The sequence below is a fragment of the Carlito syrichta genome, unplaced genomic scaffold (assembly GCF_000164805.1).
Source record: "Carlito syrichta isolate Samal-C Ts95f unplaced genomic scaffold, Tarsius_syrichta-2.0.1 Scaffold302049, whole genome shotgun sequence".
In the NCBI taxonomy this organism is placed as follows: domain Eukaryota; kingdom Metazoa; phylum Chordata; class Mammalia; order Primates; family Tarsiidae; genus Carlito; species Carlito syrichta.
This window is the reverse complement of record NW_007246145.1, coordinates 563583-569571: the sequence shown is the minus strand read 5'-3', so window position 1 is coordinate 569571 and position 5989 is coordinate 563583. Positions and strand designations below refer to the sequence as shown.

The following is a 5989-nucleotide window of genomic DNA, read 5'->3' as shown; positions in this document are numbered from 1 at the left end:
TTTAGCCTTGGCAGAATACAAAATAATGTAATCTTAGTTTGAGAGTAAGAAGGAATGGATATTGCAAAAGAAACCCTGTGGAGGAACAATCATAAGGGTCACAAGAAAATAAGGAGGAGGGCAATGTTATGGAAATCACCAAAGGGTTTTAGGAAAAAGAGTGCTTAATAGTGTAAAATGAAGTGTTTAAAGTCAAGAAATGTGCCTGGACATGTACTGTTCTTGTGGCTGATGATAGTGGCCATTGAACCTGATAATCATGACCAATACCTATAAAATAAGTGTCCCAGGATAGGAGATAAAATTGTACAATAAATATTAAGAGGCCTGAATTCTGATACTAGTGTAATTTCTTCCTAATCTTATCACACATTGTGAACCACATTTGTAAGTGAGATATTACCTGTACTCACTACTTTGGGAAGTTGCCTGGGAATCACATGAGAAAATATACGAACACTTTCAAAACTCTGAAGTGTTCTCTCTTGTGTTTATTAAGAGTATGCTGAAAGTTACCTTAATGTATGCTGAAAATTATACTTTAATGTAAAATAAATATCACTTATTATACTAACTTATATTTTAGAAAAGTCTCATTACAATTCAATGTAATAATAAAAACAGAATAGAAAAGTCATTTTCCATTTTCTGCAGTTTACTGCTTTGTCAGTAAAATGTCTGGCATTTTTCCAGTCAATCCTATCCTATTTTGGTAGCAACTATATTTACAATTTAACTACTTATAGATGATCTAATTATAGAAGGCTGTCCACAGGCTACCAGTTCTATTAACCACTGCTTCTTCAATACAGTTTTCCTTTGGTGTCTGTGGGGGATGGATGCCTGGAAATGCCCACCCATACCAAAATCCATACATGCTTGAGCCCCTTCTAGCATATGGCCTAGGATTTGGAAACTTGGGCAAAGAGATGTTGCATAACTCTTTCAAGGTGATCTGCTGATAAGTGGAAGAGGCATTATAATCAAGATCTCTTCAAATCCAGCTCATATAGTCTGTCTAAATCCCTTACTATTCTAAACTCAAGGATAAGTCAGATGTTAGGTTTTTTAAGCTTTTATAACCCCAGTTTATAAATCATCAGATTTTTAGAAGGGTCGTTCTTTCTGTATTATTTGTTACAGATTCTATAACACAGAGAAAAATGTCTACCCTCTGTTAACTAAGAAAGAGCTTACATTCCACTTTTTGTGTGCCATGCACTCTTCTAAGCTCTTCACATGCAAATCCACTAGATGAATGCTGTATGTATTCCCATTTTGCAGATAAGAAAGCAATGCTGTAGAGACCACTGCCTCTGATCCACCAGAGAATGTGGTTGTCATCCAAGTTCAGGAGGTCTTGCTCCAGAACGTGCTCTTAGTCACTATGCTGTCTAGCTTTTGTCTAGGTTGGAGAAGAAAACCCAAAGCACACCTTATTTCAAGCAGCAAAACTGAAATGATTATGCATTTTAAATTACAAAGCCAATATGACGTCTTAGGCATTCAAGGATGACATTATATGTTGGAATTTAAAAGCATAAGTGAAAAATGAGGACTGGAGTAGTTGGAAAAATATTTTAAGAATGAGTTGGGTCCAGAAGTGGGGATAGAATATATATAGAAGCAAAGAGATGGACTTCCTCTCAAGTTCATTCGAGTAATCCATGTGAGTCATACCACAGAGATAAAACTAGGTTTTCTAAACAGTATATTGTGATTGATTGAATTATAACCATTAAATACTTAAATTTAATAATTTATAAAAATGGGTAGGAGGAGTCTCATTTATTTTGCATTTTAAAAGGCTAGAAGAGGAGTTAGGATTTTAATGTTAAGACAGGCCTTAATTAGTAGAAATGTAGGACTCTGAGCAGGGCTTTTTTTTTTAACAAGAATTTGCATTTGTACATTGGAGCCATCAAAAAGCCAGGACATGGAGTTATGGATTCCTGGAATCCAAGTATTAGATAGAAAAAGCAAAGTATAGAGAGATGACAATAGGAATGAAGTGGTTTTGAACACTGAAGAGAAATGCGGAAAGATCTATGACTGAATTGCTAGCTGCCTGGATAGGAGAGGGTGACAGGGAATGTATATTTTATAAATATCCTTCTTGAATGTATGCTTCTTTTTTTCTCTCGTTCCCCTCATCCCCAAACTCTCCTCCATGTGCCAATTATTTTATTGGGATTAGGTGCACTAGTTAGCGGTTGCTAATCTTGTATAAGAACGTCAGGTTTTCAGATGGCTTGGAAAAACTATTTTTGCGGGAAGTGAGGATATGTTTCATTGTCCTGGTTGCACTATGAGTCTGTGCTGTTTAAATAATTTGGGGCATTCTGTTTCATTTCATACTTGCAATTTTAAGAGCTTTTCTGATCAATAACAAAATGATAGCTCAATATAACTAGGAACACCAGTTCATTTTCTTACCCACAGTATTCTAATTTCATTAAATTCCAGCCTAGCCATTCTCATCCTACAAGAATAGGGAGGGGTTTTTGTTATTGTTTTGTTTTGTTTTGTTTTGAGTTAGAGTCTCACTCTGTTGCCCAGGCTGGAGGGCAGTGGCACTCTTACAGCCACCGCAGCCTCAACCTGCTGGGCTCAGGGGATACTTCCACCCCAACCTTCCAAGTAGCTGGTACCACAGGCATGTGCCACCACACTAAATTTTTGATTTATTGTAGAGGTGAGGATTAACAAAGTTTCCCAGACAGGTCTTGAACCCCTGAGCTCAGGCAGTTCTCTCACCTCCACCTCCCAAAGTGCTGGCATTATAGGCGTGAGCCCCTGCGCCCAGCCAGAAGGGTTTTATAATTCAGTATATATGACAGCATGCTGGAATTTGATTGGAATGAAAAACAAAAAAAGGTAAATGAAATGGTACCTATTAGGATACATGCCAGAATCTTCCTCTGGGGGAGTTTGGTGCTTTGGGGAGTGTAGTACACTCATAAAACCTTACATGGTTTTTCCAAGTTGCTAACTTAATGGCTTTCTTTAGTACATTAATTATGTATAATAGCTGTTTTTTTCCTTCAGTTAAAAGCAGATATACATGTTATGTTCTTTTTTATTTCTTTTGTTTAAACTTTTATTACAAAGGAGTTTTCTGTGCTTTGCAACTTATATAACATCGTGGCTAGGATTTTTATTGTGAACTACATCATGTGTGAAATATTTCTTTTTGATTAGTTCAGAGGGAACCAATGGATATTGAGTAACTGTATAGTAAGTGGGTAAGACAAGAAAGATTGTTTATGTGGCATTTGAAATATTAGTCTTCTGAAGTTAGGAACTAGAAAAAATTGTCATCTGGGAAGATCAGTATGCTAGGAGCAGTCCTAGGATTGCAAGATTCCAGAGAAGAGAGAAGCCCAAAGCATAAAGCAAAGATAGGAGTTCTGACTAGAATCTCAAGAAGTATTAAGCAGGGATCCTACTGCAAAGGTCTGTATACCAGGACTAGGGACTCCACTCAAGATATGCAACTTTCACATTGACAAAGTAGCTTGAAACTATATCTGACAAGGTCTAGATAGCAGGTGTGATGCTTACAGCTGGAATGAACTTTATACTGAACCAGATTCTTCGGGAACAAGGGAGCTTTCTGCCCAGGATGAGGTCAAGGGGATGAAAAATACAAGAGTAAAATGTCTCAAAGTTGGCATCAAACCAGTAATTGAACAGTTTGGAAGAATGAATTACTGGAAACCATTCAATTCATAACCTTGCTATTGTTACATGCAGAGTCACACACAGTGCACCCCAGAGTGTATAGCTTTATTTTGACCTTTAATTGGTGTCTTTTCTTATTTTACATTTGAAAGCATACAGAAATTCAGTTGTGAGAGCTTTTAGAAAATAGTTGAATCATATTTATCATAGAGCTTCATATTTCAAATTTATTTTGTTTTTCCTCATCCATAACATATGTGCCTGTTGAAGTTTTCCTCCTGAGTCCCTTACTATTGTGTATTCCAAAAGTTAGGTAATATGCTCAGTTATATAAAGTGATTACTAAAATAAATTTTAATATTTAAACATTTAAATTATAAACAATAGTTTTCCCTAAGCCTATTTCCACTTTAACCCATAAGTGTTTGACATTGGGCATACGCATACTTTTTATGGCTTATTTAAAATGTTAAAGACTTATTAATTTGAATAAAAATTTAAATGAAGGAGGTACTGTCAGATATTGTAAATGAAATTTGTCTTGAGCAATATACAATACCTATATTTCACAACTTGATCTTAACTTCGTGCCTTTAAAAAAAAATCTCTTCTTATTTCTAAACCAGCAAGGCATTTATAAATGCCTTTCTCCATTTTCCTGCGCAAAATCAGCTGAATCACAAAGTCTATCCAATGTTTTCCAAATTGTTTACTATCTTTCTCATCTAACTATAAAATATCTTTTAAAAATATTTCTCTATGGAGTTGAATATTAAGACATTTTCCCAGAAGACAAATTTTAAGAGTATGTTTTTCAGTAATTATTTTAAAGTTATAAAGTACTGAAAAAGAACCTATTAGTATGACAGTGTGATTTTAAAAAATACTATTTGAGGCATATATATATATATATATATTTATTTATGTTTATAGATATATGTTTATATGTGTGTATGTGTGTGTGTGTGCACACACATATATATAATTAAGACAACTGGGACTTGTTAATTACCTTTGTGTGCTTGCTTGTGGTTAGGATCAGTGATGTGATTAATCCTGGGAATTTTTGCTTCCAGTTAGTCATCCCATGCTCATATTTGAGTTGTAAGGAAATATTTATGGTTTTTGTCTTTTGTTTTCTTGTGCTAATTGCAGGTGTGAGCATTTGTATATTATTTGCTGTATATGTAAAAGTTTTTTTCCAAATCAACCAACCGTTGTTGGGTTTCAGACTAAGAGTTTTTCTTTCTAAAATATCTTAAGTTATTTTGTTGATTTCAGAAATGATACATGGCTATTAAAAATAATATCACTTTAATACCAGTTGCTAAAGGTCCTACTCCTGCTATTATTATGTTCTGCCGTACAATTTTTTTTTCTCCTCAATGTAAGGGCCACAATGATCCTACAAGATAGGTGTCATTACTCTTATTTTATAGAAGAAGCAGAAGCTGACATAATAACTGTGCAGTTGGCTTGAGGGTTTTTTTTGGCTGTTCTTCAGTTTTCAAGTAAGCAGTTAAATACATTATGTTTGGATTTCAAGGGATAGTTTTCGACTTAAGGTATAATGATACATTTATGCATGATAAAAATACAAATACAAAATTAGTGTTTTCACCATAAAGGATTTTTTTTTTTTTTTTTGAGTTGTAGTCTCACTCTGTCGCCCAGACTGGAGTGCAGTGGCCGCTCCCGGCCACCGCTGCCTCGACCTGCTGGGCTCCGGCGATCCTTCCGCCTCAACCTTCCGAGTAGCCAGAATTACAGGCACGCGCTACCACGCCCGGCTGATTTCTTGATTTATTGTAGAGATGAGGTCTTGCTGCCCAGGCGGGTCTCGAACCCGCGGGCTCAGGCAATCCACTCACCTCAGCCAACCGAAGGTGGAGGATTACAGGCTGAGTCACTGAGCCCGGCTCATAAAGGATTTTTAATAAAACTAATTGAAATGATATCTAAATGTGGCCTACTGACACTGTGGCACATGAAATATAATTACTGTTAAATTCTCAACCTTAGCAGCTTTGCCTTTCTGATTCATACCTGCTTCATATTTACAGGGTTCTATAAGCTCTTAAGAATCCCTAGATTCCTGAACCAGAATGCCTGAAAATGTTTCCTTTTTTGTCTGTGTATATGCAGTACTGTTCAAAAGAAATATAATGCTAGCCACATATGTAATTTTAATTTGCCCAGTATTCACATTTAAAAAGTTTGAAGAAACCGGGCTCGGTGTCTCAGCCTGTAATCCCGCACCTTTGAGAGGCTGAGGTGAGTGGATTGCCTGAGTCCGCAGGTTCCA

General features: G+C 36.0%; 1 protein-coding gene across 1 annotated transcript in view; it reads left to right on the top strand.

The window, feature by feature from the left end:
- Window positions 1-5989, top strand: part of LOC103258278 (arf-GAP with Rho-GAP domain, ANK repeat and PH domain-containing protein 2-like) — a gene marked incomplete at its 5' end in the record, with an annotated part of 65167 nt that overhangs the window by 27776 nt on the left and 31402 nt on the right. The window lies entirely within an intron of this gene.